The following is a 13,258-nucleotide window of genomic DNA, read 5'->3' as shown; positions in this document are numbered from 1 at the left end:
ATGCCCCAAAGCGCAACGTGGACACATCCAATTTTTTGAAAGAAAACAGAGGTGTTTTTTGCAAAGTGCCTACCTGTAGATTTTGGCCTCTAGCTCAGCCGGCACTTAGGGAAACCTAGCAAACCTGTGCACTTTTGAAAACTAGAGACCTAGGTTAATCCACGATTGGGTGACTTGTGGGGCTCTGACCAGGTTCTGTTACCCAAATCCATTGCAAACCTCGAAATTTGGCTAAAAACATGTTCCTCACATTTCTGTGGCAGAAAGTTCTGGAATCTGAGAGGAGACACAAATTTCCTTTCACCCAGCGTTCCCCCAAGTCTCCCAATAAAAATGATACCTCACTTGTGTGGGTAGGCCTAGCGCCCGCGACAGGAAATGCCCCAAAGCGCAACGTGGACACATCCAATTTTTTGAAAGAAAACAGAGGTGTTTTTTGCAAAGTGCCTACCTGTAGATTTTGGCCTCTAGCTCAGCCGGCACCTAGGGAAACCTACCAAACCTGTGCATTTTTGAAAACTAGAGACCTAGGGGAATCCAAGATGGGGTGACTTGTGGGGCTCTGAATAGGTTCTGTTACCCAGAATCCTTTGCAAACCTCAAAATTTGGCTAATAAAACACATGTTCCTCACATTTTTGTTTGCAGAAAGTTCTGGAATCTGAGAGGAGCCACAAATTTCCTTCCACGCAGCGTTCCCCCAAGTCTCCTGATAAAAATGATACCTCACTTGTGTGGGTAGGCCTAGCGCCCGCGACAGGAAATGCCCCAAAGCGCAACGTGGACGCATCCAATTTTTTGAAAGAAAACAGAGGTGTTTTTTGCAAAGTGCCTACCTGTAGATTTTGGCCTCTAGCTCAGCCGGCACCTAGGGAAACCTACCAAACCTGTGCATTTTTGAAAACTAGAGACCTAGGGGAATCCAAGATGGGGTGACTTGTGGGGCTCTGACCAGGTTCTGTTACCCAAAATCCTTTGCAAACCTCAACATTTGGCTAAAAAAACACATGTTCCTCACATTTCTGTGGCAGAAATTTTTGGAATCTGAGAGGAGCCACAAATATCCTTCCGCCCAGCGTTCCCCCAAGTCTCCCGATAAAAATGATACCTCACTTGTGTGGGTAGGCCTAGCGCCAGCGACAGGAAATGCCCCAAAGCGCAACGTGGACACATCCAATTTTTTGAAAGAAAACAGGTGTTTTTTGCAAACTGCCTACCTGTAGATTTTGGCCTCTAGCTCAGCCGGTACTTAGGGAAACCTACCAAACCTGTGCATTTTTGAAAACTAGAGACCTAGGGGAATCCACGATGGGGTGACTTGTGGGGCTCTGACCAGGTTCTGTTACCCAGAATCCTTTGCAAACCTCGAAATTTTGCTAAAAAAACACATGTTCCTCACATTTCTGTTGCAGAAAGTTCTGGAATCTGAGAGGAGCCACAAATTTCCTTTCACCCAGCGTTCCCCCAAGTCTCCCAATAAAAATGATACCTCACTTGTGTGGGTAGGCCTAGCGCCCGCGACAGGAAATGCCCCAAAGCGCAACGTGGACACATCCAATTTTTTGAAAGAAAACAGAGGTGTTTTTTGCAAAGTGCCTACCTGTAGATTTTGGCCTCTAGCTCAGCCGGCACTTAGGGAAACCTAGCAAACCTGTGCACTTTTGAAAACTAGAGACCTAGGTTAATCCACGATTGGGTGACTTGTGGGGCTCTGACCAGGTTCTGTTACCCAAATCCATTGCAAACCTCGAAATTTGGCTAAAAACATGTTCCTCACATTTCTGTGGCAGAAAGTTCTGGAATCTGAGAGGAGACACAAATTTCCTTTCACCCAGCGTTCCCCCAAGTCTCCCAATAAAAATGATACCTCACTTGTGTGGGTAGGCCTAGCGCCCGCGACAGGAAATGCCCCAAAGCGCAACGTGGACACATCCAATTTTTTGAAAGAAAACAGAGGTGTTTTTTGCAAAGTGCCTACCTGTAGATTTTGGCCTCTAGCTCAGCCGGCACCTAGGGAAACCTACCAAACCTGTGCATTTTTGAAAACTAGAGACCTAGGGGAATCCAAGATGGGGTGACTTGTGGGGCTCTGACCAGGTTCTGTTACCCAGAATACTTTGCAAACCTCAAAATGAGGCTAAAAAAACACATGTTCCTCACATTTCTGTGGCAGAAAGTTTTGGAATCTGAGAGGAGCCACAAATATCCTTCCACCCAGCGTTCCCCCAAGACTCCCGATAAAAATGATACCTCACTTGTGTGGGTAGGCCTAGCGCCCGCGACAGGAAATGCCCCAAAGCGCAACGTGGACACATCCAATTTTTTGAAAGAAAACAGAGGTGTTTTTTGCAAAGTGACTACCTGTAGATTTTGGCCTCTAGCTCAGCCGGCACTTAGGGAAACCTAGCAAACCTGTGCACTTTTGAAAACTAGAGACCTAGGTTAATCCACGATTGGGTGACTTGTGGGGCTCTGACCAGGTTCTGTTACCCAGAATCCTTTGCAAACCTCGAAATTTGGCTAAAAAAACAAATGTTCCTCACATTTCTGTTGCAGAAAGTTCTGGAATCTGAGAGGAGCCACAAATTTCCTTTCACACAGCGTTCCCCCAAGTCTCCCGATAAAAATGATACCTCACTTGTGTGGGTAGGCCTAGCGCCCGCAACAGGAAATGCCCCAAAGCGCAACGTGGACACATCCAATTTTTTGAAAGAAAACAGAGGTGTTTTTTGCAAAGTGCCTACCTGTAGATTTTGGCCTCTAGCTCAGCCGGCACCTAGGGAAACCTACCAAACCTGTGCATTTTTGAAAACTAGAGACCTAGGGGAATCCAAGATGGGGTGACTTGTGGGGCTCTGACCAGGTTCTGTTACCCAGAATACTTTGCAAACCTCAAAATGAGGCTAAAAAAACACATGTTCCTCACATTTCTGTGGCAGAAAGTTTTGGAATCTGAGAGGAGCCACAAATATCCTTCCACCCAGCGTTCCCCCAAGACTCCCGATAAAAATGATACCTCACTTGTGTGGGTAGGCCTAGCGCCCGCGACAGGAAATGCCCCAAAGCGCAACGTGGACACATCCAATTTTTTGAAAGAAAACAGAGGTGTTTTTTGCAAAGTGACTACCTGTAGATTTTGGCCTCTAGCTCAGCCGGCACTTAGGGAAACCTAGCAAACCTGTGCACTTTTGAAAACTAGAGACCTAGGTTAATCCACGATTGGGTGACTTGTGGGGCTCTGACCAGGTTCTGTTACCCAGAATCCTTTGCAAACCTCGAAATTTGGCTAAAAAAACAAATGTTCCTCACATTTCTGTTGCAGAAAGTTCTGGAATCTGAGAGGAGCCACAAATTTCCTTTCACACAGCGTTCCCCCAAGTCTCCCGATAAAAATGATACCTCACTTGTGTGGGTAGGCCTAGCGCCCGCAACAGGAAATGCCCCAAAGCGCAACGTGGACACATCCAATTTTTTGAAAGAAAACAGAGGTGTTTTTTGCAAAGTGCCTACCTGTAGATTTTGGCCTCTAGCTCAGCCGGCACCTAGGGAAACCTACCAAACCTGTGCATTTTTGAAAACTAGAGACCTAGGTTAATCCACGATTGGGTGACTTGTGGGGCTCTGACCAGGTTCTGTTACCCCAAATCCTTTGCAAACCTCAAAATTTGGCTAAAAAAACACATGTTCCTCAAATTTTTGTGGCAGAAAGTTCTGGAATCTGAGAGGAGCCACAAATTTCCTTCCACGCAGCGTTCCCCCAAGTCTCCCGATAAAAATGATACCTCACTTGTGTGGGTAGGCCTAGCGCCCGCAACAGGAAATGCCCCAAAGCGCAACGTGGACACATCCAATTTTTTGAAAGAAAACAGAGGTGTTTTTTGCAAAGTGCCTACCTGTAGATTTTGGCCTCTAGCTCAGCCGGCACCTAGGGAAACCTACCAAACCTGTGCATTTCTGAAAACTAGAGACCTAGGGGAATCCAAGATGGGGTGACTTGTGGGGCTCTGACCAGGTTCTGTTACCCAGAATCCTTTGCAAACCTCAAAATTTGGCTAAAAAAACACATGTTCCTCACATTTTTGTGGCAGAAAGTTCTGGAATCTGAGAGGAGCCACAAATTTCCTTCCACGCAGCATTCCCCCAAGACTCCCGATAAAAATGATACCTCACTTGTGTGGGTAGGCCTAGCGCCCGCGACAGGATATGCCCCAAAGCTCAACGTGGACACATCCAATTTTTTGAAAGAAAACAGAGGTGTTTTTTGCAAAGTGCCTACCTGTAGATTTTGGCCTCTAGCTCAGCCGGCACCTAGGGAAACCTACCAAACCTGCGCATTTTTGAAAACTAGAGACCTAGGGGAATCCAAGATGGGGTGACTTGTGGGGCTCTGACCAGGTTCTGTTACCCAGAATCCTTTGCAAACCTCATAATTTGGCTAAAAAAAACACACGTTCCTCACATTTCTGTGGCAGAAAGTTCTGGAATCTGAGAGGAGCCACAAATTTCCTTCCACCCAGCTTTCCCCCAAGTCTCCCAATAAAAATTATACCTCACTTGTGTGGGTAGGCCTAGCGCCCGCGACAGGAAATGCCCCAAAGCGCAACGTGGACACATCCAATTTTTTGAAAGAAAACAGAGGTGTTTTTTGCAAAGTGCCTACCTGTAGATTTTGGCCTCTAGCTCAGCCGGCACCTAGGGAAACCTACCAAACCTGAGCATTTTTGAGAACTAGAGACCTAGGGGAATCCAAGATGGGGTGACTTGTGGGGCTCTGACTAGGTTCTGTTACCCAGAATCCTTTGCAAACCTCAAAATCTGGCTAAAAAAACCACATGTTCCTCACATTTCTGTGGCAGAAAGTTCTGGAATCTGAGAGGAGACACAAATTTCCTTTCACCCAGCGTTCCCCCAAGTCTCCCAATAAAAATGATACCTCACTTGTGTGGGTAGGCCTAGCGCCCGCGACAGGAAATGCCCCAAAGCGCAACGTGGACACATCCAATTTTTTGAAAGAAAACAGGTGTTTTTTGCAAACTGCCTACCTGTAGATTTTGGCCTCTAGCTCAGCCGGTACTTAGGGAAACCTACCAAACCTGTGCATTTTTGAAAACTAGAGACCTAGGGGAATCCACGATGGGGTGACTTGTGGGGCTCTGACCAGGTTCTGTTACCCAGAATCCTTTGCAAACCTCGAAATTTTGCTAAAAAAACACATGTTCCTCACATTTCTGTTGCAGAAAGTTCTGGAATCTGAGAGGAGCCACAAATTTCCTTTCACCCAGCGTTCCCCCAAGTCTCCCAATAAAAATGATACCTCACTTGTGTGGGTAGGCCTAGCGCCCGCGACAGGAAATGCCCCAAAGCGCAACGTGGACACATCCAATTTTTTGAAAGAAAACAGAGGTGTTTTTTGCAAAGTGCCTACCTGTAGATTTTGGCCTCTAGCTCAGCCGGCACTTAGGGAAACCAAGCAAACCTGTGCACTTTTGAAAACTAGAGACCTAGGTTAATCCACGATTGGGTGACTTGTGGGGCTCTGACCAGGTTCTGTTACCCAAATCCATTGCAAACCTCGAAATTTGGCTAAAAACATGTTCCTCACATTTCTGTGGCAGAAAGTTCTGGAATCTGAGAGGAGACACAAATTTCCTTTCACCCAGCGTTCCCCCAAGTCTCCCAATAAAAATGATACCTCACTTGTGTGGGTAGGCCTAGCGCCCGCGACAGGAAATGCCCCAAAGCGCAACGTGGACACATCCAATTTTTTGAAAGAAAACAGAGGTGTTTTTTGCAAAGTGCCTACCTGTAGATTTTGGCCTCTCGCTCAGCCGGCACCTAGGGAAACCTACCAAACCTGTGCATTTTTTAAAACTAGAGACCTAGGGGAATCCAAGATGGGGTGACTTGTGGGGCTCTGACCAGGTTCTGTTACCCAGAATCCTTTGCAAACCTCAAAATTTGGCTAAAAAAAACACATGTTCCTGACATTTCTGTGGCAGAAAGTTCTGGAATCTGAGAGGAGCCACAAATATCCTTCCACCCAGCGTTCCCCCAAGTCTCCCGATAAAAATGATACCTCACTTGTGTGGGTAGGCCTAGCGCCCGCGACAGGAAATACCCCAAAGCGCAACGTGGACACATCCAATTTTTTGAAAGAAAACAGAGGTGTTTTTTGCAAAGTGCCTACCTGTAGATTTTGGCCTCTAGCTCAGCCGGCACTTAGGGAAACCTACCAAACCTGTGCATTTTTGAAAACTAGAGACCTAGGGGAATCCAAGATGGGGTGACTTGTGGGGCTCTGACCAGGTTCTGTTACCCAGAATCCTTTGCAAACCTCGAAATTTGGCTAAAAAAACACATGTTCCTCACATTTTTGTGGCAGAAAGTTCTGGAATCTGAGAGGAGCCACAAATATCCTTCCACCCAGCGTTCCCCCAAGTCTCCCGATAAAAATGATACCTCACTTGTGTGGGTAGACCTAGCGCCCGCGACAGGAAATGCCCCAAAGCGCAACGTGGACACATCCAATTTTTTGAAAGAAAACAGAGGTGTTTTTTGCAAAGTGCCTACCTGTAGATTTTGGCCTCTAGCTCAGCCGGCACCTAGGGAAACCTACCAAACCTGTGCATTTTTGAAAACTAGAGACCTAGGGGAATCCAAGATGGGGTGACTTGTGGGGCTCTGAATAGGTTCTGTTACCCAGAATCCTTTGCAAACCTCAAAATTTGGCTAATAAAACACATGTTCCTCACATTTTTGTTTGCAGAAAGTTCTGGAATCTGAGAGGAGCCACAAATTTCCTTCCACGCAGCGTTCCCCCAAGTCTCCTGATAAAAATGATACCTCACTTGTGTGGGTAGGCCTAGCGCCCGCGACAGGAAATGCCCCAAAGCGCAACGTGGACGCATCCAATTTTTTGAAAGAAAACAGAGGTGTTTTTTGCAAAGTGCCTACCTGTAGATTTTGGCCTCTAGCTCAGCCGGCACCTAGGGAAACCTACCAAACCTGTGCATTTTTGAAAACTAGAGACCTAGGGGAATCCAAGATGGGGTGACTTGTGGGGCTCTGACCAGGTTCTGTTACCCAAAATCCTTTGCAAACCTCAACATTTGGCTAAAAAAACACATGTTCCTCACATTTCTGTGGCAGAAATTTTTGGAATCTGAGAGGAGCCACAAATATCCTTCCGCCCAGCGTTCCCCCAAGTCTCCCGATAAAAATGATACCTCACTTGTGTGGGTAGGCCTAGCGCCCGCGACAGGAAATGCACCAAAGCGCAACGTGGACACATCCAATTTTTTGAAAGAAAACAGGTGTTTTTTGCAAACTGCCTACCTGTAGATTTTGGCCTCTAGCTCAGCCGGTACTTAGGGAAACCTACCAAACCTGTGCATTTTTGAAAACTAGAGACCTAGGGGAATCCACGATGGGGTGACTTGTGGGGCTCTGACCAGGTTCTGTTACCCAGAATCCTTTGCAAACCTCGAAATTTTGCTAAAAAAACACATGTTCCTCACATTTCTGTTGCAGAAAGTTCTGGAATCTGAGAGGAGCCACAAATTTCCTTTCACCCAGCGTTCCCCCAAGTCTCCCAATAAAAATGATACCTCACTTGTGTGGGTAGGCCTAGCGCCCGCGACAGGAAATGCCCCAAAGCGCAACGTGGACACATCCAATTTTTTGAAAGAAAACAGAGGTGTTTTTTGCAAAGTGCCTACCTGTAGATTTTGGCCTCTAGCTCAGCCGGCACTTAGGGAAACCTAGCAAACCTGTGCACTTTTGAAAACTAGAGACCTAGGTTAATCCACGATTGGGTGACTTGTGGGGCTCTGACCAGGTTCTGTTACCCAAATCCATTGCAAACCTCGAAATTTGGCTAAAAACATGTTCCTCACATTTCTGTGGCAGAAAGTTCTGGAATCTGAGAGGAGACACAAATTTCCTTTCACCCAGCGTTCCCCCAAGTCTCCCAATAAAAATGATACCTCACTTGTGTGGGTAGGCCTAGCGCCCGCGACAGGAAATGCCCCAAAGCGCAACGTGGACACATCCAATTTTTTGAAAGAAAACAGGTGTTTTTTGCAAACTGCCTACCTGTAGATTTTGGCCTCTAGCTCAGCCGGTACTTAGGGAAACCTACCAAACCTGTGCATTTTTGAAAACTAGAGACCTAGGGGAATCCACGATGGGGTGACTTGTGGGGCTCTGACCAGGTTCTGTTACCCAGAATCCTTTGCAAACCTCGAAATTTTGCTAAAAAAACACATGTTCCTCACATTTCTGTTGCAGAAAGTTCTGGAATCTGAGAGGAGCCACAAATTTCCTTTCACCCAGCGTTCCCCCAAGTCTCCCAATAAAAATGATACCTCACTTGTGTGGGTAGGCCTAGCGCCCGCGACAGGAAATGCCCCAAAGCGCAACGTGGACACATCCAATTTTTTGAAAGAAAACAGAGGTGTTTTTTGCAAAGTGCCTACCTGTAGATTTTGGCCTCTAGCTCAGCCGGCACTTAGGGAAACCTAGCAAACCTGTGCACTTTTGAAAACTAGAGACCTAGGTTAATCCACGATTGGGTGACTTGTGGGGCTCTGACCAGGTTCTGTTACCCAAATCCATTGCAAACCTCGAAATTTGGCTAAAAACATGTTCCTCACATTTCTGTGGCAGAAAGTTCTGGAATCTGAGAGGAGACACAAATTTCCTTTCACCCAGCGTTCCCCCAAGTCTCCCAATAAAAATGATACCTCACTTGTGTGGGTAGGCCTAGCGCCCGCGACAGGAAATGCCCCAAAGCGCAACGTGGACACATCCAATTTTTTGAAAGAAAACAGAGGTGTTTTTTGCAAAGTGCCTACCTGTAGATTTTGGCCTCTCGCTCAGCCGGCACCTAGGGAAACCTACCAAACCTGTGCATTTTTTAAAACTAGAGACCTAGGGGAATCCAAGATGGGGTGACTTGTGGGGCTCTGACCAGGTTCTGTTACCCAGAATCCTTTGCAAACCTCGAAATTTGGCTAAAAAAACAAATGTTCCTCACATTTCTGTTGCAGAAAGTTCTGGAATCTGAGAGGAGCCACAAATATCCTTCCACCCAGCGTTCCCCCAAGTCTCCCGATAAAAATGATACCTCACTTGTGTGGGTAGGCCTAGCGCCCGCGACAGGAAATACCCCAAAGCGCAACGTGGACACATCCAATTTTTTGAAAGAAAACAGAGGTGTTTTTTGCAAAGTGCCTACCTGTAGATTTTGGCCTCTAGCTCAGCCGGCACCTAGGGAAACCTACCAAACCTGTGCATTTTTGAAAACTAGAGACCTAGGGGAATCCAAGATGGGGTGACTTGTGGGGCTCTGACCAGGTTCTGTTACCCCAAATCCTTTGCAAACCTCAAAATTTGGCTAAAAAAACACATGTTCCTCAAATTTTTGTGGCAGAAAGTTCTGGAATCTGAGAGGAGCCACAAATTTCCTTCCACGCAGCGTTCCCCCAAGTCTCCCGATAAAAATGATACCTCACTTGTGTGGGTAGGCCTAGCGCCCGCGACAGGAAATGCCCCAAAGCGCAACGTGGACACATCCAATTTTTTGAAAGAAAACAGAGGTGTTTTTTGCAAAGTGCCTACCTGTAGATTTTGGCCTCTAGCTCAGCCGGCAACTAGGGAAACCTACCAAACCTGTGCATTTCTGAAAACTAGAGACCTAGGGGAATCCAAGATGGGGTGACTTGTGGGGCTCTGACCAGGTTCTGTTACCCAGAATCCTTTGCAAACCTCAAAATTTGGCTAAAAAAACACATGTTCCTCACATTTTTGTGGCAGAAAGTTCTGGAATCTGAGAGGAGCCACAAATTTCCTTCCACGCAGCGTTCCCCCAAGTCTCCCGATAAAAATGATACCTCACTTGTGTGGGTAGGCCTAGCGCCCGCGACAGGATATGCCCCAAAGCTCAACGTGGACACATTCAATTTTTTGAAAGAAAACAGAGGTGTTTTTTGCAAAGTGCCTACCTGTAGATTTTGGCCTCTAGCTCAGCCGGCACCTAGGGAAACCTACCAAACCTGCGCATTTTTGAAAACTAGAGACCTAGGGGAATCCAAGATGGGGTGACTTGTGGGGCTCTGACCAGGTTCTGTTACCCAGAATCCTTTGCAAACCTCAAAATTTGGCTAAAAAAAACACACGTTCCTCACATTTCTGTGGCAGAAAGTTCTGGAATCTGAGAGGAGCCACAAATTTCCTTCCACCCAGCTTTCCCCCAAGACTCCCAATAAAAATTATACCTCACTTGTGTGGGTAGGCCTAGCGCCCGCGACAGGAAATGCCCCAAAGCGCAGCGTGGACACATCCAATTTTTTGAAAGAAAACAGAGGTGTTTTTTGCAAAGTGCCTACCTGTAGATTTTGGCCTCTAGCTCAGCCGGCACCTAGGGAAACCTACCAAACCTGAGCATTTTTGAGAACTAGAGACCTAGGGGAATCCAAGATGGGGTGACTTGTGGGGCTCTGACTAGGTTCTGTTACCCAGAATCCTTTGCAAACCTCAAAATCTGGCTAAAAAAACCACATGTTCCTCACATTTCTGTGGCAGAAAGTTCTGGAGTCTGAGAGGAGCCACAAATTTCCTCCCACCCAGCGTTCCGCCAAGTCTCCCGATAAAAATGATACCTCACTTGTGTGGGTAGGCCTAGCGCCCGCGACAGGAAATGCCCCAAAGCGCAACGTGGACACATCCAATTTTTTGAAAGAAAACAGAGGTGTTTTTTGCAAAGTGCCTACCTGTAGATTTTGGCCTCTAGCTCAGCCGGCACCTAGGGAAACCTACCAAACCTGTGCATTTTTGAAAACTAGAGACCTAGGGAAATCCAAGAAGGTTGTGACTTGTGGGGCTCTGACCAGGTTCTGTTACCCAAAATCCTTTGCAAACCTCAAAATTTGGCTAAAAAAACACATGTTCCTCACATTTCTGTGGCAGAAATTTTTGGAATCTGAGAGGAGCCACAAATATCCTTCCGCCCAGCGTTCCCCCAAGTCTCCCGATAAAAATGATACCTCACTTGTGTGGGTAGGCCTAGCGCCCGCGACAGGAAATGCCCCAAAGCGCAACGTGGACACATCCAATTTTTTGAAAGAAAACAGGTGTTTTTTGCAAACTGCCTACCTGTAGATTTTGGCCTCTAGCTCAGCCGGTACTTAGGGAAACCTACCAAACCTGTGCATTTTTGAAAACTAGAGACCTAGGGGAATCCACGATGGGGTGACTTGTGGGGCTCTGACCAGGTTCTGTTACCCAGAATCCTTTGCAAACCTCGAAATTTTGCTAAAAAAACACATGTTCCTCACATTTCTGTTGCAGAAAGTTCTGGAATCTGAGAGGAGCCACAAATTTCCTTTCACCCAGCGTTCCCCCAAGTCTCCCAATAAAAATGATACCTCACTTGTGTGGGTAGGCCTAGCGCCCGCGACAGGAAATGCCCCAAAGCGCAACGTGGACACATCCAATTTTTTGAAAGAAAACAGAGGTGTTTTTTGCAAAGTGCCTACCTGTAGATTTTGGCCTCTAGCTCAGCCGGCACTTAGGGAAACCTAGCAAACCTGTGCACTTTTGAAAACTAGAGACCTAGGTTAATCCACGATTGGGTGACTTGTGGGGCTCTGACCAGGTTCTGTTACCCAAATCCATTGCAAACCTCGAAATTTGGCTAAAAACATGTTCCTCACATTTCTGTGGCAGAAAGTTCTGGAATCTGAGAGGAGACACAAATTTCCTTTCACCCAGCGTTCCCCCAAGTCTCCCAATAAAAATGATACCTCACTTGTGTGGGTAGGCCTAGCGCCCGCGACAGGAAATGCCCCAAAGCGCAACGTGGACACATCCAATTTTTTGAAAGAAAACAGAGGTGTTTTTTGCAAAGTGCCTACCTGTAGATTTTGGCCTCTAGCTCAGCCGGCACCTAGGGAAACCTACCAAACCTGTGCATTGTTGAAAACTAGAGACCTAGGGGAATCCAAGATGGGGTGACTTGTGGGGCTCTGACCAGGTTCTGTTACCCAGAATACTTTGCAAACCTCAAAATGAGGCTAAAAAAACACATGTTCCTCACATTTCTGTGGCAGAAAGTTTTGGAATCTGAGAGGAGCCACAAATATCCTTCCACCCAGCGTTCCCCCAAGACTCCCGATAAAAATGATACCTCACTTGTGTGGGTAGGCCTAGCGCCCGCGACAGGAAATGCCCCAAAGCGCAACGTGGACACATCCAATTTTTTGAAAGAAAACAGAGGTGTTTTTTGCAAAGTGTCTACCTGTAGATTTTGGCCTCTAGCTCAGCCGGCACTTAGGGAAACCTAGCAAACCTGTGCACTTTTGAAAACTAGAGACCTAGGTTAATCCACGATTGGGTGACTTGTGGGGCTCTGACCAGGTTCTGTTACCCAGAATCCTTTGCAAACCTCGAAATTTGGCAAAAAAAACAAATGTTCCTCACATTTCTGTTGCAGAAAGTTCTGGAATCTGAGAGGAGCCACAAATTTCCTTTCACACAGCGTTCCCCCAAGTCTCCCGATAAAAATGATACCTCACTTGTGTGGGTAGGCCTAGCGCCCGCAACAGGAAATGCCCCAAAGCGCAACGTGGACACATCCAATTTTTTGAAAGAAAACAGAGGTGTTTTTTGCAAAGTGCCTACCTGTAGATTTTGGCCTCTAGCTCAGCCGGCACCTAGGGAAACCTACCAAACCTGTGCATTTTTGAAAACTAGAGACCTAGGGGAATCCAAGATGGGGTGACTTGTGGGGCTCTGACCAGGTTCTGTTACCCCAAATCCTTTGCAAACCTCAAAATTTGGCTAAAAAAACACATGTTCCTCAAATTTTTGTGGCAGAAAGTTCTGGAATCTGAGAGGAGCCACAAATTTCCTTCCACGCAGCGTTCCCCCAAGTCTCCCGATAAAAATGATACCTCACTTGTGTGGGTAGGCCTAGCGCCCGCGACAGGAAATGCCCCAAAGCGCAACGTGGACACATCCAATTTTTTGAAAGAAAACAGAGGTGTTTTTTGCAAAGTGCCTACCTGTAGATTTTGGCCTCTAGCTCAGCCGGCACCTAGGGAAACCTACCAAACCTGTGCATTTCTGAAAACTAGAGACCTAGGGGAATCCAAGATGGGGTGACTTGTGGGGCTCTGACCAGGTTCTGTTACCCAGAATCCTTTGCAAACCTCAAAATTTGGCTAAAAAAACACATGTTCCTCACATTTTTGTGGCAG

The sequence above is a fragment of the Pleurodeles waltl genome, chromosome 3_1 (genome assembly GCF_031143425.1).
Source record: "Pleurodeles waltl isolate 20211129_DDA chromosome 3_1, aPleWal1.hap1.20221129, whole genome shotgun sequence".
Lineage (NCBI taxonomy): Eukaryota > Metazoa > Chordata > Amphibia > Caudata > Salamandridae > Pleurodeles > Pleurodeles waltl.
This window is presented reverse-complemented; position numbering follows the sequence as displayed.